A 20,771-nucleotide genomic window follows, 5' to 3' on the forward strand; every position below is an offset into this window, starting at 1 on the left:
GCAGATAACTAGTTGAACCGAACTGGTTTAAGTGTTTGCACAGATGTGGTGTAATTCTGCCTTTTGTTTAAAGTAACCTTTTCTCTCCCCTATGTACTATGCATAGATCTGGGGGCGCCCAACCATGCGTTCCTTTCATGCCCTAAGCTCTCACTGAAGAAGGCTTCAGAAGGCTTGAAGATGAGTGTTTTAACTAATTTTAGTGAAAGAGTGGTTCTTCCTACGTTAACTGACACTGTAATTGGTTTGTGATATGCTAATAGATGTGGCAAATTACAGGGAATTGTGATTTTGAAATCTTGGGGTTCAGCTTTTCTTTACTGATGACTTTCTCTATTTAGGAAAAGCTTTCAATTAAGCCTGGCTTCTAATTAGAATCAGACATGTTGGTCCTTATCCTGCAATCTGATCTGTGCAGGCAGATTTGTATTTACATAAATTCTCATCTCACTGAGGTTCTTGAGTCTGCTGAACTGGGGAAGAGATGGGTACAGAAACAAAGGGTAAACTACAGCATCTTTTCCAGTATGGTAAGAGTTCAAACAATGGACTGAGCACAAATAGCTGTTTACTACTGCAGAATATATGGACCATGACTACTTTTGTGAGGGTGGGAGGCTAATGCTTTCACTCTATGAATTTCCTCTTAAAAAAAAAAAAAAGAAATCATGGAATTTAATTCTTATTGTGTAAGTGTGCTGACATAGGCTAGGATCCAGTGAAACTGCGTGTTTTGATATGAAGGTTAGAATCAGGGTTTTTCCAAAAAGACTTTAAACGGATTCTTTAATCTAATTAGAGAGATTTCATTATCTTTTGTTTCTAAGTTACTGGTTTTTACAAGTTCTGTTCAGAATAGAGTATCTGTTTTCTCTCATCATATACTTTTCTGTGTATTTAAGTGCTGAAACAAAGAAGAAAAAAAAAACCCTTTGGAGCAAGTTTTTAGAGAAAACCAACGTTTTGGCAATATTGAATTTGGAGTGGATTGTAATGTGTCTGTGCAAAGACTAGGTTTTTTTGTCATTTATTTATTGAAGATGCCATTAAATGTGTTACCAATTCTTTCAAGTTGGACTTACGATTGAAATAAAGATTAAAGGCAATATGCCACTGTGTTGTGTCTGTTTAGCAGCAAAACTGTACAAAGAATTTGAGGAGATCCAATAAACTTTGTTCTGCAGCTTAGTATGAGTGCTTTGCTTGAAGTTATCTGTCACAAAGGATATTCTTCATATATATCTCTCTATATAAAGTGTGTATTTATTAGTGTTAGATACCTTGTGTGGCTGCATACACACAGGTATTTTTATGAAAGTTCAGTTTTCACGATCAAAACTGAAGTCCTGAAGACCCTGTTACATACAGGATAAACAAATGCCTGTGGAATTGGTATCTTTTCTTGATTGTATAGGTTTGTCAAATTAGTTGTATAGTTGTGCAGTGATAATTCATTTGGCACATCTGTGAAAGAAAGGGGACTTGAAGTGGATTAGGAAACACAAACCTATTGCACAGCTGCTGCTGGAGATGCTTTTTGTCTTGATTTCTCATGCTTCCGTGCTCAGTCACCAGCTGATTCCCTGAATGCCATTCTGCTGCTTTGCAGCACACGCCTACGTGCTGTACTCCAGACTCTATTCTTGAAGGAGATTGGCACAACATAATATTCTGTATAAAAAACTGGGAGATCACTGGGGTTATTTAAAAATAAGTCTTCACATTTTGCATAAAGGTTTGTCACAAAATGGGTTGTTTATTCACATGTGGGTTTCCAGTTGAAACTGAAACCTTACTGGGGAAAGATTTGCAGAGCTGGCCTGAAAGGGGTGAGAGGAAAGCAGGGGATTTTCCAGCAGTGGTAGGTATCTTTCTGCTGGTAAATCTACATAGACAAACTGTTTTGCTGAAACCTCACCCTGAGGTTGTAGCATCTCCTTGGGGACTGATTGATGGGGGCAAGGCTCTGGTAGCTTGCCCCAAAGCAAGCTTCCCACTCCCACAAGTGGGAGACTTGAACAGAAGATCCCTGCCCAAAAGGTGCCAATTTGATGGAGTGGGAGCAGACAGAGAAGACCATAAGCGTGCGGTTGAGGATTGCCTCAGTGTAAGATATTCCCTACTAGCTGCATTTGTCCTTCATAGGAAGAGATGGTTCATGAGGGAGTTCTAAGGTCTTGTGCAAAGTGCCATGTCTTACAACAGCAGGGACATCTGTGTGCCTCTGCCCATGCTGAACTGGGGAGAATGGGAGAGTTAAATGTAAAAAAACCTAAATTCACGCTAGAGCTGCCAACTATCGTTACCGGTTGGCAGTTTCTAGCTGCCAGCATTTAGGAAAGTTGCAGCTTAGGGGATTACTTTTCTGCTTAGTTTGAAGTTCAATACCAGTTTGGTCCCTGTTGTGATACAGATGTCTCTGAATGCTATGATCTGTGACTATGCAGCTGGCCTTCTGCGGGGGGGCGGGGGGCAGCAAGACTTGGCCCGAATCAGGTTATTTCTTCAAGACGCAGTGCAGCAGGACTTGTTGACTGGGCACCTGGGGCTGTGTGCTTGCCACAGTCCAAAGATCCCGGGGTTTTAACAGCTAATAAAACCACAAGGTGATGCAAAGAGGATTCAGCTAATCAGGTAACAAAGGAGACAGTAACAGAAATATTAAGACTTTCGGTTTTGTATAGCAGCAGTTCTCACTCTTTTGGTCTGCAGACCTTTATAAATCTTCCAGTGGAGATAGTGGGGGATAGATAAATTTAATCTGGCTAGTCTCTGCTGTTTCTCATGGGTTGCTTAGTTTAAGGTAGTAGTTTTCAGTCTGGTCTGTAGAGTATTTCTGTTGGTAACAATAGGCACCTTTATTGAGTCTTTTAATCTGCTCGGCTGATGTATTCTCTATCCTCTATGCTTTCTGCCTTTTAATGTCTTTTCCTTACCTTTCTGAGTTGCAGATGCTCTTTAGGATGGGGAAATCTCCATGTGCCTTGCAAAGGACACAAAATCCTTAAATACCTTTGTCTGGAGCAATCAGAATCTATTTCTGCCAAGGAACTTGGTACATAATCTGTAACAACACTGACGTATAGCACGTTGTGCTGCTTTTTTTTTTTTTTTTTCCAACTACTGAAAATCTCAGTGTAGTAGCTCTGCTCTTTTCTCCTACATGGGTGAGATCAGATGTGTCTGTCTTGCTTCAGCACAGTGCTTAGCAGCAGTTGTGTGAAAAACAACTCCTCAATTACTAGATGTTAAACTAGCAATGACCTGTTATGCTTCAATGGAAACAAGTGAGATTATTGAGGAGGGGAGGAAAGATGCTTAAAGAAGCTCAGTCAATTCTGCTTCACTAGTCAGACTTCAGCTTTAGATATGTATCCGTTCCGCATAGCAGCAATGCTTGTATTTAGTCTAGCTATTTCATTATTATGTTGTATAGAAATTCATGCAAAAGCACTCCCTGCCTAGAAGTTGCCCGTCTCCCCATGTCAACTCGTGCCACCTTGAATTCCAGGGGTTTTGGAGACAGGAATTTGTCTTTGGGGTGGAACTGTAGAAGCTAAACTGGGCAGGATGAAGGCAAATTGAGCTGTGCTTGTGAAGAACAAGACGCACATATTATTTCACTGTAGGAAGCAATGCCAGGCTATTTTGTCATCCTGGTTTACAACTGCATTCAGACAGCAAAACAGAAATTTTCTCTTCCCCCTCAAATGTTTGGCAGAAAGCTTGCTTTTGTCTAAAATGCTTCTTAAGCACTGTGTGAACCATTCAGTCCTAAACCAAATACCAGTCTGAGTTGTGCTTTTTCTTTCTAATTTACAAATAGGAGGGTTTGGTTTAGTTTCTTGTAACAGCTGCTGCAGCGAGACAACTCTTGGAAAATACAAGGCGCCATCCAAAAGATATTATCTGCTTTGTTCTGGAGGGCTTTTTAGCACAATGCAGTTTCTTTGTGGTAAGAAATGGCAAAGATTGCTGTGCAACTACCAAAGTGTAACTGTGTGTGGATGGTACATGGCAATGCTATCTTGTACAACTTTTGTGCTCAGCACGCACTTTTGTTTAGTGCCATGAGATGTGAAAGGAAATTTTAGGATAGGTTCTCAATTGGATCAAGTCTTAGGAGTGAAGCGTAATCTATCGTGGAGGTCTTCAGGGACTATCAGGATCTATCAAGGTATTTGGAGGATGTAATACTTGGTGGTTCTCCTTCCTGACTGAGCATACATGTATCTCTTTAGGTTGCTGTTTGGGGCATTACTCCTGTTGTCTTCTTAAACTAGAATCAGCTGAAGTCCCCAGCTATGGTCACGAAGTAACCTGAGGTCTGTGTTACGTTCTAACCCAAATACCTCTGTCCTTGTCTGAATACCTCCTCTGGTTTCATTTGGATATGATGGAAATTATCAGTGCCTTTATTTCAGGGGGAGGACTGGCACAGTCCAAAGTTAAGCTGCTGCCCACCTCATACTCCGCACACGCAAACTTTTGCGAGAAGGATATGCTCTCTGGGAGCTGTAGTGGCTTTCTTGCTTCCATTTTCCTTTCCAGGCCATGCGTCCTGGATCGACAAGATTTCCCAAGGTACAGTAGTATCTCCCTACCCCAAGAGAGGAGATGGTAGCCGGACCATGGGAGAAACCCTTGGGCATAGAAGACAACAATGGCATGAAACATCCTGGATCCATTTTTCAAATGAAAGTATAATCAGCAGCCACATTTTTGCTGGGTAATCAAAATGTCTGTGGAAAACAGAAACAGGGATAATTTTACCATGTTCTTTCTAATATAAAATTTTCTGCAGAAAGAAATTGCATTTGACCACTTCCTTGTGACAGAGAGCTCAGGATTTTAAGTGCTGTTCCTGAAGCAAGCACTGCATTTGGCTTACCATGTGTGACTTCTTGTGAAGCTTCCCTGGGCTCTTGGATGCTGTTCTTGCCAGCAAGAGCAAATTGCTTCCAGCAATAAACATCCCACAAAATTATGTATGTTCTTTAAGAAAAGTACCAAGATTTTCTTCTAATTGCAAAAATACATAATGGATGCCTTCAGCATCTGTTACTTATTCTCTAACCAGTTTCATCCAAAAGTAACCTTTAAACAAACATTAAGATTGGATAGTGTAACTGTTCTAAGGTGTCGCACACATCTACACCCTCCACTTTAATTATGTTTGAAACACATGCTTGTAGTTGATGTCTAGTGAGAGGGAGAAATTGTTTATATCTCTAGCTCGGAGACGTTCACAACCTGGTGATGCTCGGTGCCAGAGCTGAACACATGTCTCCGGCGTTTAGCTGTGCTCTTTTTGGAAGCCAAAGCCCGGCAGAGAGGATTGTGCTCACGCGATAATTCCTGCGATCTACCACAAGGAGGGGTGCAAGGCTCGCAGAGAGGAGGATGCAGCTTGAAGGTGTCATTCATAGGCTGTATAGTATTTCCAGTACATTGAAAGACCTGATTTTTAATAAAAAAGCCTGCTCGGTTTTTTTAAATGGTGTAACTTTTAAAAAAATCCCCATAAAGAAACATAATTTTGGACGTATTTTTTTGTTGCACTGATACCTCCTGTATTTGTAACTTGGCAACAGTGAACGTTGTGGGGTTTTGTCAGTTTATTTAATTGCATCTAATGAGAACAACTAGATGGAGCCAACTTACTTATTATGGCTATTCTCTGCCACTACGTTCATGATACGTTTGTCATTCCCATCCTGAACTAACTAGGCAACTTTCCGAGATTGGCTTGGGTGAGAAATTTCCATTAGCGAAGGAGTCATGTAACTGGTACCATGTCAGAGAAGTAGTCCTGGTGTTTCTCCTCCCCAGAGTGCCTCAGAAGTGAGATCTGTCCTGGGCTGGCAGAGGGAGCACTGAAAGTGAAGCTGCTGGGAAAAGCTGAGTGGTAAGCACCCGATTCCCTTTCACAGGGGAATTTTAGAGGGAAGTGACTGTAGCTACACAGTCAAAAACCTAAATTGTTTTGTCTGTTGATTGATGTTTTTTGGCAAAATCTAGTTGCCCTTCCATCCTATTTTTCCTTCCAGAGGACTCTGATGGAAAAGCATGGACTAGTTAACTCCTTCAGCCATGGCTGTGCAGATGCTACCTGGGATCCTTCAGCAGCAGCAGCCCTGCGCTTCCTAAAAGGACTTCAGGGTTGGGGAATGGGAAGAGGCAGGATGGGGTTGGCATGTTGGCGGGCAGAGGAGAGGAGTGTGGAGATGCTGGCAGGGTTACATTGACAAAGCCTTGTGCTGGGTCATGGCCAGTAATTCTGAGAGGGGCATGAGCAGAACCAGTACTGGCAGCAGGACCAAGCACTGACTTTGCAGCCCCTTTACAGTAGATGTCCTATTCCTCTATGCTTAGATGTGTTCCCATTTTCTAATCAACCTGTATTACAGATGGAGAGATTAATGCACAAAGGGACTCTGAAACTCAGCAGAAGCACAGCCCAAATGAGTGGCAAAAGGAGAAATAGCCTTTGCTTGTAAAGAGCAGCTACTCAGATTTGACCAAACTAGCTCCTAACTCAATGCAGTTAACAGGACAAGGTCCCTTAGGAAGGACAAGCCTACTGTGGTTTAGGAGAATTCACTGCATCAGTTCAATGAGTTGAGAGTCATTTACCCCCCAAGTTATTCCAGGTGTTTATGTTCAAGTTCTGCTCTTTGTCCCAAGCGTGGAGAGGACGTATTTCTTCCAGGGGAAATTTGTCAGTGCCACTTTTTACAGCACTTGCTCGTGCTGGTAGAGGAGTGCCTCAAGAACAAGTTAACACAATTGCAGGCAGAGTTTGAGAACCAAAACCAGTTTGGGAGTCCAGTCCTCCTTGAAGGTTGTGACATCTCTCAGCAGTTGCGTCCAACTTGCTAATGTCCATCCCTGCTGCAGAATAAAAGACTAAATAATTATGCTTCAGATATAACGTGGTTTTAAAAGTTAAGAAGACATTAGTTAATTAAAATTATAAGGCACAAGTGACCTTAATAATAATAAGAAGTGATAACCTTAATTTTGAAAATCAGTGAAAAAATTACTCATCCATTAACTGATACTGTGATAGGGATTGCTCTGGAGAAGGCAGATTTTGAGTCTCTTTGGGACAGCAGGCAGGTTTCTTCTGTCTGAGTAGGCACAGGGTCACCACAGCAGCTAAAGACAGTAACCAGGAGGCATAGGAAAAGCCTTAATTAGGTTAATTGTTATTCTTCCATCATGAAAAATTCATTAACTCCTGCCTTATCTACCCTGCTGTTCCCTCTCTGAACTGCACAGTCCCACCAAAATAGGGAAAAGGGTAAGAGTGAGGAGACAAGAGCCCCCCCCCCCCCCCCCCCCCAGCTAAGGAGATGTTGAAGGGTGCAGAAATGGTTAAGGCATTTAGCAAATACCCATATGTGACAGTCCTTGGTACAAATGCGGAGTAACCCTGATGTGCTACTAATTGGTTTAATTGGTTCCAGCAGGGAACCCAGCCTAGATGGATGAGGACACATAGTTGCTAACTGGGCTCCTGCTGGTCTCTAGAAGTTAGTGCAGAATTGCTAACTGGAGCCCAGGACCTCACATCCAGGGAGGGAAGTGCTGGTCCTGCAGCCCCTGCTTTGGGATCCAGGGAAGGACCAGAGGTGTGAGCTCTGGGTTTAGTTGTTGGTTGCTCAGGGACAATGTTGCCAGCTCCTTTGGACTGTCTGAGAAGGGCTGGGCTGTGTGAGGGGAAGGTGCTGGTGGTGCTTTTGAGCACTGCCAAGGGCATATATCTGAGTAGATTCCTTGTATTTCACTGGGTGTCACTGGAGGCAGAGCAGGGACCTCAGCACAAAGCCTTGGGATTCCTTGGGCAGAGGTCCCCATCAGGCACAGGTCTTTCCTGCGCTGCTGGTCCCTTTCCCCACTAGTAAATGTCCCAAAGCAAGTTGCTGAGGAGTTTGATGTTACTCAAGGGGACTTTGGTGCCCCAAAGTCTGTGTGACTGGAAAGCCTGCCAGGCACTCAGAGAGCCTGAAATCTGGTTAGAAATCACCTGAAGCTTGTAATTTTTCTTTGCTTTCTGATTTCCCTCTTTTTTGGTTTTTCTGTTTCTGTCCAATAACCACAAGGAGTAGCAAAGTTGGTTGTTTTTTTTTTAAACCAGACTCAGATTTCTGTCTCATCTCCTGGAGCTTTATTTAAAGGAAAAAAATAAGTCTTGCTCAAATTCCTCTAACTGCAGTATCGCAAGCCTTAAGGAAGCATTGCTAGCTCCACTTGCTGCATAGTTCCTGGGATAACTTGCCATGCTATCTCTGTACTGCAGAGTTTAAACTTAAACTGAGAAAATGAGCAAAGGATGAGATGTGAAAGAGAAATGGTGAAGGTTAAATGAGTTGCTAGACACCTGCAGCAAGTCAGTGAACCTCACTTGCTGGAGGAGCTGCCCTGGTTTGTCAGACTGGTGGCAAGCTCTGCCTGCCAGGGCTCAGCCCTGCCTGCAGATCAGCAGATACGATGCTAGGACCTGGGATACTTTTTGTCTCAGTTTCAAGTCAGAGCAAGCTCTAAGTAATGGGCAAGTGAGCTGCATGAGTAAACCCTGACCCTTCCTCTGCAGGCAAAGGAGGTGAGACAGAAAGACCATGACCCCACACTGTCCCCTGCCTGCAGCAGCACCAGCCCTGCTCTCTGTCTCATGTGCAGGTGATGCCATTATGGCTTTTCTGCCTCAAAAACTTGTTTTTAACACCTGAGAGGCATGACAGAAATGAGAACTCTTTCTTGCAGTGCTGGGCTGCTGCTGTGGACCTGCTAGCTCCCTGCTCTGCTGCTGCTGTGTCTGGCTGTGGGGGACCCTCCATTCCCCAGCAAACTTGTAACCTCAGGCTTCACCCTTTGTACTTTTTAGCCAATGATGATATCAGCAGAGGAAATGGGCTGTTTGTGTGCTTAAAGTTAGGTGCCTATGACTGGAGGGGATGTGGAGGTGTAAAGGAGGCATTGTGCTATGTCTGGTAGCCACCGGCTGAGAGGCTACATCAGCCTGACCCCCCCCTTTAGGACACATACACAGAGTGGACAGGACACCGGGGAGTGGCAGTACTGGGCTGTGTGTTGCAGTGATGAAAGCCTGTCTGGGGGATGGGTTCATCAGGTGAGCATCCACAGGGCTGTGGGACCACTGTCTGGGCTCTGCACACCCCACCCCTGCCCATACAGACACTGGAGATCCCCAAAATGCGCTTCTTTAGGGGTGATGTTACCAGCATCCCATGATGTCCCTGGGGTGAAGCCATCACCAGCAGAGTAAAAAAGCCTTTCTGAAGGTAAATAAAGCCCCAAGCTATCCTATTATTTTAAAGAAGCTGCCTCCCATGTGTGACCTTGGGGTGCATGTTGATGGGTACCTGCCGCAAGGGTTTAGTCTGAATCCAAATCCCTCTCCCTCTGCCTTTCTTCCCTGAAATGGGAGCTGTCATCGTGCTGCTCAATCTTTTAAGTCGGCCTGAATGCCAGTTGTCTCTCTTATTTAATAAACAAAAAATGTCTCTGTGATACTACATAAGGCTGTTGCTCTGTTTTAAGGTGTGCTCTTGCTTGGTCTTTAGTATCTGCCTGGTCTCCTCTGCCTTGTGACTTGAGTGAAGGCGTGTTCCTGATGAAAGGTTTGTTTTAGTTAAAGTGGGGGAGATGGCAGGGCCTGCAAGTCTGTGAATAGACCTGTTGTTGAGGCCACTATGGTCTCTTAAATTGAGCACCTGTTGGTAGGGAGGGATGATGAGCACTCAGGATGGCTGCAGGCCTCCCTTGCTCTGTGGGTGAGAGGAGCCCCTGAGTTTGCCCCTTGCCTCCTAGGTGAGATCGTGGCTGTGGGCTGGATGAGAGTGAGGCAGACAGAAATCGGGCTCTTGCTGCTCTCTGATAGAAAACATAGCTGTGAAACTGCTTGAAATACCCATCATAAGTAACACAAATCCACCAGCAGCTGCCAGGAAGATGTTGGGGGTGGACCAGCAGTGGTATGCTAGCTGCTGAGCCCTGGCTGGAGAACATGGGGCTGACCTGATGGTGAGACATATATCCCAGGTGAGACGTAACCCCTCTGCCAGGGATGAAATAAGCTCTCACGGCAGGTACCTTTCCCTGCTGATGCGTAGTCTTTTCCCTTTTTGGCCCCAAACCACAGCCTACTTGATGGGGTTGTCTTTAAGCAAGTCAATCAAAGGGCGGAGGAGAAGAAAAGACAAACAGGAAGGGCATGGTGGAAGGGCAAGTTTCAGATGACCTGATGCTGGGGTGGGGATGTGAATCACTGGAGCGTGCATGAAATGAATGGCTCCAGCAATGACATGATCAGTCTTTTGGTGAACGTGAGCAGGGGGAAACTGTCTGGCTCCAGGACAATATCTAGCGACTTGTATAGAGGAAGAGCCCTGGTATCAACTGACGCGTGAGGCTGATGAGAGGTGATCTGGGCAGGTCATTCAGAAAATCTGGTTTGCTGGTCCAGGGAGGACATAATCGCCTTGGCCTGATGTTATCTGGGACACTGTGTGTTGAGGAGGAGGCAGTGAAACAGGCAGGCAAGCAGGAGCCTCTGGCTCAGCGTCAAGCCCTGGGGTCCCAAGGAGGGGTGGTGCCTGATGGGAGAGGGGATGTGCTTCACCGGTACTGGAAAGGGATGTGAAGGGTCAAAGGTGAGCTGTCATGAGGCTGAGAGCTGGCTTGGCTGAGTCTCGTTTAAGCTGACTCAACTTTACGTCCTCTCTGACGCTGTGTACAATAGTTTTCAGACTTGTTTCTAAGCACGTTGTTTTAATGTGGTTGGTACTTGAGTCTCCCTCCTCAAGAATGAAATTTCAGCAAAATCTGTAATTTTTAGAAAGAATTTTTTAAGAAAAGTTTCATTTTTTATCTCTATGCATGCCTTTGAAATCAAAGTTTAACACAGCACAGATCCTGGGTAGGCAAGAGTGGGGGCTCCGGACATCACTGTGCAGTGAAGTGGTCCCAAATCCCACAAGATTCCAAAATGTGCACTTCTGTGGGAATTAGGCATCTAGCTCCTGATGAGTTGAGCTGAAGTGACTTTCCCAAGGGTTCTGGGGCATGAAAGAGAGAGGACGCAAATCTCCAAGACAGCGTTTAACTACCAAAGCATCTTGTCTCCCTCTTTAGTCTACCTTAACAGACAACAAACTCACGGTACCTATTAGCAAAAACCCTTGTTTGTGTTGGTTGGTTTAACATCAAAATTGGTGTATTTCTAGGGTAATCACAAAAATGCATTGGTTTATTATTATTTTCAATAACATTCTTGTTTTCAGATGGCAACGTCATGCATAGAAGAGACCTGCTGAATAAACAGCCGTTGTCTCTCTTTGTGAAGAGGTTATGTTTTGTCGTGCTTGCAGAAATGACTTCTACTGCCATGTGTTGCCCTTTAAAAGCGAAAGAATAATAAATAAGCAATAAAAAGCATCTCACTTAGATATAGTGCCTATCTGGAAGGCAAAATCAGGGATTGGTATCATGTGCATCGTCCAGTTTATTTTATATTAATTTGATATTTTTTTTCTTCAGTGTGGCCTGATTAATTCCACATGTTTTCCCTCAAGGTTTAGACAGTAAAACTGCTTGTCTGAGTCATCAACTAGATAAATAATTGGCAACTTCAAGGGCCCATCTCCTAAATCATTCCGCAGTTGCTTGTGGCCCTAACAGAGCTTGGTTTCTTATGTGTTCAAGTCAGCTGTAAAGTCTAATCTGAGCTTTCACTGGCCCTGGGAGACCTACAAACTGCTGATTACGGAGCCTCATGTTGGCTTGTCTTGGCACATCTGCTGGGAGAACGCAGCGACCCCCTGGGGAATGTGCAGTCGGGGCTGGTATTTATAGCTGGGGCGGAGTAGCCTTCCTGAAACAGGCACCCTGGGGTGCATGCCTGGCAGCCATGCCACCCCTCCTGCAAGGAGCTGGCATGATCCCCTGCATGGAGGTGGCAGGGCTTGTCCTTCCCAGCAAGCTTCCTGGGCCCATGGCTCAGGAGGTGCTGACCTGCCACACGGAGGTGCCTGAGGATGCCATGCTGCTCTCTTCATTTTAACAGGCTGATCCTGAAATGGGCCATCCCAGCATCCTTAACTTCTCCAAATGCAGGTATCGATCTCAGGTCCAGCTGGCTTAACTATAACCCTCACTCATGGGTCCTGCAGAGTAGCCCATACGTGGGGTGGGAAACAGGAAGTACAGCCACATGGGCTGCATGAATGTAGCCCTGTACAATCCCCTCCTTGACGGGGTCCAGCCATGTGTGAGTATCAGGAGATTGAAGATGGATCTGTACCTGCTTCTTCATACATGGTGGTTGTCTGGTTTCAGAGAGACATGAGTGCCTCTACTTGAATGAGAGAGATGTTGGACTTCAGCTCTTTTGTCCCAGTGGGTTATTTCTGTCTTGGCTTATTTTTTAGGGATGCCACGTGGGTATTGTGGAAATCAGATCCAAAGTGTAACCCCACCACGGCTGGAGAAGTCATACTGCTGTCCTGAGAATGTAAGGAGAGCTGAACTGGATGCTCCCTTGCCTGGCTATGGCCTTTTTTTTTTTTTTTTTGGGGGGGGTGGTGGGGTGGGGGTATGATTGCAGTTAAAATGCAAGAAGGTGCCAAAAGCAGGATGAAAGACAGCTCAGCAGCAATCTCTGAGCTTAAGGAAAAATAGTGTAAATCTGGAACACACCCATTGTCTTCAGAGCTGGCTCCAGGCTTCTCAGCAGGAGAGGCACAGCTTCTGCTGGATTGGAAAAATAAAGCAGCCCAAAATGCCTCCCATGACGGGTCCTGGCCCCTTGGCTTGTATTAGGCATGTTTGGAGCAAGCCTGGTGTCTTGGGAGGGATGCCATTGAGCCCCAAGGAGGTTGCTGGGGGTAGCGGGTATGGGGCGAGCAGAACCCTCCCCTCCTTCGGGTGGCAACAAGGAATTAAAGGTAAGTGAAGTTGACGGAGAATTAATGGATTGCGCTTTGCAGGAGAAAAAGGTCACGTTAACACACTGCAACGTGTGATAGTGAGACCCATGAATGTTAAATAAGCTCACTGAGTTAAGGCTGAGCAAATCAGTGTGTTTTTGTGTACATGTGCCCATCGTGATTTGAGCTACCTTGGCTTTTGTGGTGGCAATTTTGGACACAAGCATCCAAAGCCCACTCAAGTCCTCGTTTGACTGGTGCCTTGTTCAGACGCTGGGTGCAGATGCTGCTGACAGTACGGACACCAGCTCAGCTGGGGAGGCAACTGAGTTCTTGTGGTGATGCTGAGCAGGAACCATAGCGTAATCCTCCTGTTTAATGCCTACTTTATCCCAATTAATATAATGATGAGAAACTCAGTGGGCATCTTCCTGCAGCAGCTAACCCCTGGTCTGTGATGGTCTGCCTTTGGTCCTCTCCATGCCTCCTCTCTTTTGCCAGGGAGATAATTGATTGTACAGCTGAGAGCTTTATTTTTGTAGGCCTTGCTCTCATTTTCTTAACAAGATTTTGCTACTTGAGGAATGGTTTCCAGAGAGAGCACACTGTGTATCCATGTACAGTGTGTACCATAGGGTGTCAGCATGGAGATGGGGGGGAGGAGCTTCACCCCAATTCTGAGGGTGTCTGGGGGCTCCCAAGAACTCATCAGCCATTCTGTGCAAGGGGGAAGGAGATGATCCAGCCCCTTTGCTCATGGATGTTTCCCATGCAAATAGTTAACTCCCCTATCCAGCCCGCTCGGAGGCAGCCACCAGGTCTCATTCTCTTCCCTAGCCGTCTTAATGGAGGCTTTTTTCCCTCTCACTACCCTTTTCACGTTTGGATTTGGGTCTAGGTTTAGCTTTTGCATGTAACAGCTCTCTCCTCCATGGCTGCCTAGACCCTTCTCCTCCTCCTCTTCCAACCCAGGAAGAACTGGACTGGTTCCTGACCTCCTTGTGACGGTGGAGGGTCCCTCGATGTACAGTGAATATCTGATGGTGGAGAAGGGTAAAAAGAAGCAGGGTACTGGAAGAAGCATTTTGGCAGTCAATGCAACTGGCTGAGTTGAATTCCATGTTAAAGTTTGCCAGTTGTCTGTGTGTTGAGCATTTTGCACCATTGTAACATTTTAGGAGTCCCAATGCAGATTTTCTATTTTTTTCTTTATTGAGATGTGTGCTTCTTGTAGAAGGAAAACTTGCCTGACAATTTGCTGCATGCGTTTATGCCCTTTTTAAATTTAAAATGGAAACAAGCATCTGAAATCATTCTTCTCCTCCTGACAGCAACATCTGTAAAACCTTAACACTGGAAGGAGGCAGGAACCAAGAGATTTATAACCCCCCGCTGAAATATTGGAACGACCTTGTTTCCTGGCAATTAGCTTTGCTCAAAACGTTTTTGTTTCCCATTAGAAGCAATCTACTAACATTTATATTGATGTGTTTAATAGTTGTTGGCCATCTCTGAATTTAAGCAGGCAAGGCAGGAGGAGAGGGGAGGAACATGCTTTGTAAACATTCGAGAGCATTTGAATTGCGTTGTGTGTTGTGTTTGTTGACAGTGGTGAAAACATCCATCATGCTATGCTCCAGAATGAGGAATGACATCTTTGGGGAAAGGGAAGAGAACTGGTATTTGGCCAAAGCTTCTCTACCACTGCAGTGTGTCAGGAGTAGCTCCAGGGCCTTTGCTGGAGAATGGATCTTGATTCAGCTGAAACTCATGAAGGGTGGAAAAGGTGAGGAAAGAAGAAGGTGGAGCAGCACCTACACATAAGCTGCTGTAGGATAGAGTAAGGGCTCTGATGGCCAAGCGGTGATGAGTTAGGCTAAGGAGTGGATAGTTGAGTGGATCATTCCCCATCTTCAGGGAATGCAGTGATCCCCAGCAGAGCAAGAGGCTGGTGACAGCAGCTCCTGAGACCTCTCTGGGGCAGTCTGAGAGAAAGTTTCTTACAGCCCTCAGCAAGAAGTGGGTTTTTGGTTAGGTGTCTTCATGTTTTTTGTTGTGTTGGTTTTGTTTGTTTTCGGGTTTTTTTAGGATGTTGAGGGCATGATGTAATGGGATGAAACTGAGAATCAGTTATTTTAGGCTGAGTTGCAGCGTGAGGAAAGCCTAATGTCTGAATGCATTGATAGCCTGGGTTGGAAGCAGCAGTGAATGTTGCAACATGACTGTCTTGTAGGAGCAGAAGAAAGAAATTACTGTTTTCTCCTTGGTTTTGACATCGCGAAGATCCATATTGTATCTAGATAAGGTCCTGAGTGGATCTGAAGAAAATTAATGGTTTAATTGTTGAAAAACAGAGTTATAGAAACGTTGAAACAAAGTTGAACTTGAAATATTGGGGATGTTTAAGGATAGTGTCTTGCTTCTTTGTTTTGAAATTACTGATGTGCCTTGAAAATTAAAAGAACAAAAATATTATGATTCTGGATATTGTTAACTGGCTCTGGGATGTCCCTGTGATGCACAGCATGGAGGAGAAGCTTTCTGGGGAAATGCTGTAGCCCTGCAGGTGATGGGTGGTCACCCTTGGCATTCTACAGGGTTTTGTTGTCTATTTCCTTTCTGGAGGGTTTTTTTCCACCATGAGATATCATTTTGGAAGTTTGCTCGAGGGTGGGCAGCAGAAGTTGTCAATTCAATTTTCTTTTAAGTCATAGTTGATTCACTTGCTTTGGCTGAAAATGAGCTTTTCCTGGCCCAACTGTTCTTCCAGCTATGCCATAGTTCCCCATCCCCTATGCTGTGCAGTTGTAACTGTTTCATAATGCTGGGTGGTTAGCTGGATAACCAAATGGCCTGGGTTAAAAACTGATCCGTTTTGGAGGTGTGGCAGTGAACTGTAGTATTTCAGGTGATCTCTCCCCATAAATCATCCTGGTGGCTGAGGTGCTTTCCTCAGTCACATACACACTGAAATAGCTGCTTACTAGCAAAACCTAGAGATGACCTTCTTCACCTACAGGTCTTTTGATAACCTTGGAGAGGAAAGATGTGTGCCCCAAAGAGGCAATGGTTACCTGCCCTCTCTACTGCCCTGGGGACGCTGGCTGAGTTCTCTGTGGGGTTTGGGGCATCTCTACTGAATCTGCTCAGTGTGGATGGCAGAGATTGATATGTCTCTTTGGGGTGTCACAGCAATGTCCACCTGGTCCATTAGTCTCCATAGATGGCTGGAGCATGACGACACAAGCTGAGGACTGGGACACCAAGCCTTCACCGGTGTGTAGAGACACCAGGGGCTGAGATGAACATGCCTCTCCCGCTCTTTGCCACAAGCTTGCTGCCACTCCCACTGCAGAGGGAGGGTGCTGCTGTCAGTCATCAGCCTGTCTCACTCCAGGCATTCCTGGCACAAGTCTCTTCAGGTTTGCCTCTTTGTGCACAGTCTGATAATTCCTCCTCCGAGATGCTTATTTGTCTTTCCTTTTTCTTTCTGAGCTCCCTGCTACCCATCCTTCCCTCCTGAGACACAGGCTGAAAAATTCCCCTCCTCTTCAGCTGCAGGTAGGGTCCCTGGCACATGCCTTGGGCTGCCCTGGACAATCACTGCCCAGCCAGCCCCCTGTAGCAGAAGAAACACTACACCCAAGCACCAGCAGAAGCAATGCTGTGGCTGAACACCAAGGGAGTGGAGGAGGGGGGCTGTTTAGGAACAATGTTGGTTCCCAAAAAAGATGATAAACTGGCCATGGATTGACATATGCTGCTTTTGGCAGCAGAAGGTGAAGTGCTGAAGCCAGTTAACATAAGAGCTGGTGGGAGGCAAAGCCTCAAGTGAGTTTTATGGTGGAGGCTGGTGCATTTCTGAAAGGAATGAACTGCCCTAAGAGGCCCTTTAATATATCTCTCCCTGTGAACTTATTTCCACAGTATCCACCCCAGATAAACTACCTTCTCCCTTAAACAGTGTTGTGGTTAGAGGAGCACCACGGAGGCCTTTTTCCTGAGGACCACGTGGACTGTGAATGTTGTCCCTGTTATGTGCTGCTGGTATCACAAGGGCAATGGGAGGACAAGCCAAGGTTGGACTGGAGTTTGGTGGGTTATTTGGTTTGGTCTGTATTCCCAGAGCATCATCTGGTCACAAGCGATGTGTAGTTGGGAGAAAGGATGCAGAGAGGCAAACTAGTCCCTGCACTTAAATAGCTGGTGAGATTTAGGGAAGAAGATGCATTCGTTTCACACATGGTACCAAGGATTCATCCCATGCAAAGCTGTTTTGCTCACAGCTGGCCCAAGATAGCTTCCACATGCCCCCCTTGAGATGGGGGATGCCCTGCCTCACTCCTTGTCCACTGGACAAAGAGGATTTTCAGCAGTGGATTATTCTGGTGGAGATGTAATTCAAGTGCGTATTTTAACTAAAAGATATTGCTCTGTGCTTTTGGGGGTTCTTTTGTGCCAGAAACTGTCGCACTGTGTGGGAACGTCCCTTTTTTCTTTTCTTGAAGGGCAGGGTTCTTTTCACCTCCCAGCTGCAAGCAGGCTCAGCACACAGATTTATTTGGGGCCAGGGATGTGTGCATGCACGTGTTTTTTGGTGTTTTTTTTTTTTGAAAGAACAATGTTGTGGCGGCCGACAGCTAATCCTAAATTTGGGATACCTGACATCGTAATGAGAAAACAAACTTTCCTGCACTTAAAATGAGTGACAGGCCAGGTTTGGCCCCAGCAACCTTCAGAACTGGTTTGACCTTGCAACCAGACCTCCTGGGCTGACTGACAGCTTTTTACAGCTGCATTAGAACTGAGCTGACCTTGTTTATCTGGGGATTCACCTGGGAGACAGCAGACATGTCCAGGGATATTAAGTCTCAAGCTGAAAATGTTTGCTCAGGTATTAGGGGGAGAGTTAATTTAGACTGAATACCTCCTATGTGGCACCAGCCGCTGCTCTGAGGGACAATATGCCCCTCGGTCGATGACAGTTGGTTTAGACTTTCTTTAGAAATTGCAGTCTCCTTCAAGTGGAGCGATGCAGAGTCCTTCGACTCACTCTGAATTTCTCTTCACATTTAATATTTTTGGGGTTTCAGTAAAAAAGAGCTCAGCTGAAGGTGTAGGTTAGTCTCCCTGCAGAGTGGTCTTGCTGCTGGCACAAGGAGAAGTGTGTTGGACTAGGTGGACTTACTTTTATTTTATAAAAAGTGATACACATGAGCCAGCATCTGTCCCAAGAAGCAGCGTGGCTGGTGTCCCCTTTCCCTGATACCCACTGAGCCCTTCTTTCCTGTACATGGGTATGTGCTTCCCCTGCTGCAGTGACACAGGAGAGGGCTGGGGACCAGCAGTTCTTCCCCTTCCCTTGTGTGGACCCAGAATGAGAGGACCAAGCCCTGGAGCTGCCCTCCTCCTGCACTCTGAGGATGAGCAAAAAGGGGCACTCAGCAGCTGGTGCTCGCCCTGTCTGCTCCTATCTACGCAGCCAGGAGCATCCAAGGGATGCTGCCTGAAGCCTGATCCCCTCTGATGTCACCTGGGGAACTAAGTCATCCCAGGAGTATAATTTCATCTTTGTGCGGGTGGCTGCAACCTCTGATTTACACCAGCATGCACATGCTCTGGGCAGGTGGTACAGCCTTCCTGCAGCATTGCTGAGCTCTGGAGGAGACTGTTTTGGCTGCAGGGAGACCTTAGGCTTTTATTTTTTTTTAGTTCTTTCTTTGAGCTTGCAGGTAGCTAACAGCCCTCAATGTGTGTATGACCACATGAGTGGTCCTGGCTGCACTCGATGCATGAGGAGGACCAAGTATTGCTGTTCCCCAGATTCAGGCAGACACTTTCGCTGCTGGTCTTCCCCAGGTTTTCTTCAGCTGCTTTTTGTGTTGCATCACTACCAATCCCTCCCTATCTCCGAAAGGCTGCTTCTCCTCCACTGGGACTGTAATCACTTTTCAGGAGGGAAGGTTTCACATGCTGGCATCCCACATGTGGGTGTCTGATCTCTGCCAGATGGGGCTTGGCTCACGGGAGAGGCAGAGGGTGGCTTGGGGGAGATCTGGAGCTTATTCTTGGTGACAACACAGGTGTCCATAGTGTGACATCCCTCACAGAAGGAAGCCCTTTCCTGGTGTTGAAGCAAAGATTTGTAGTTAATTCCTTCCCATTTTCCCTGATGGCATTCCCTTATATCACCCCCTTCATCTCCTTTTCTGCTTAGGTTTTGCTGCTGCCCTCCCTCTCCCCTCACATGTGCCTGTTTGGAAATGTTGAGGTACTTGTTCACTCTCTGTACTGCTTGCTTTCACCTTGGCACTGGATATTTGAGCCCCAGCCAAGGTGAGAACTTAGAATGCCTGACCAGTGTGTGAGAGACAACTTTGTTAGGATCCTCACAGAAGCAGGAGAAGCTGAAATCTCCAGGGAGGGAAGCCTGAAAGCCGCTTTCTCTGCAGTTTGTGGAGGCATGGCAAGGGACGCTTTTCTTTGACTGTCTCATACTCTCACAGAAATTTTGAGACCAGATGGGACAACTTGAAATCTCTTATTATAGGCTTGACTTCATTCGAGTATCACACATTGTCCTTAAAGATGAAGATAGCTGCTGCTCTGCAAAGGACCAACGAGCAGCCAGCCACTGAGTGTCCTGCCTGGGTCGTGGCATGAGAGCTGTGTCCCTTTCCCCTACATCGCTTCTGTCTAGCTCAGGGTCTCAGGTCCCTGAGGAGCCTCCCCTGGGATATCTGAAGGTCCCCAGTGCTCCCATGGTCACAGACACTGCCCAGATGGAGGAGGGAGGAAGGTGCAGATGAAGAGCTTCCAGGGAGGAGGAGGAGGTGGTCAATCCCACAACTGGTAAAAGAGCAAGAGGCCCATTGGGTTATGCAAATGCCCTAAATCTTGAATATTTGTTTCTCTTCCTGCCCTGCCCTGCTTTGCCTTCCTCTATGTTGGGGTCTGGCGTGTCTCTAAAGTTCCCAAGGGCAGGACAAGCCCTTCATACCAACCTGGGAAGGATATCCATGCTAACTGATGTTCCTACACCTCCCTCCTGGGAGCTGGTGGGAAACATAAGCTGAAAGTACACTCTGCATATGTGGGTCCTCAGCACAGCATGGGCACCGCTGTTGGTCCCTCCTGAGCTGCTCCACCCTCAGTAATGAGCCCAGCAAAGAGGGGGAGTGTTGAAATCGTTTGTTCTGTGCAGCTGGAAGTGTGGCTGCTGCAGCGTGAAGCCTCCCTGTGCTGGGGAGGATGGGATCCTGCTGCTGAGCTATTTATTTAAGAAAAAAAATATTATCATTTCAGGCGTTGGCAGCATGGGGTGTATCGGCCATTGTATCAAAGATGTGGTTTTAATGCACTTTCCTCCGCTTAAATGCTATTTGCCTTCTCCTTCAGGCAATTGAATTTAAGAAAACTCTGGTTGCCCAGGTTTTGTTGAACAAATTGGCCCCTCCACACACAATTCCCAGGAGAAGCCAGCTCTGCAGAAACTCTGGGAGCTGTCACTTCAGTGCATGGCTGGGATGGGCTGAACGGATTACCCAGCTCTGCATCGTCTGCTCTTTTATCTGTCTCAAAGCAATGAGAAGCCAGGAATAACCCCCCGGGGTTCCTCTGAGCCCAGTGGTTTCTGGAGCCTAGGGTCAGATGACTGTTATTGTAGCTAAAGGTGTTTAACCCCAATTGATTTTGACAAGCCCTATTAGCAGATCCCCCAATTACTTATCGGGTTTTGAAAGGAACATTGTCGATTTAAGGCTGGATGCTCTCACCGGAGTGCTGCTGACAGGACGCAACAGCTACCAAAGCCACTTC

This window comes from Leptosomus discolor, chromosome 3, assembly GCF_034619465.1.
Source record: "Leptosomus discolor isolate bLepDis1 chromosome 3, bLepDis1.hap2, whole genome shotgun sequence".
Lineage (NCBI taxonomy): Eukaryota > Metazoa > Chordata > Aves > Leptosomiformes > Leptosomidae > Leptosomus > Leptosomus discolor.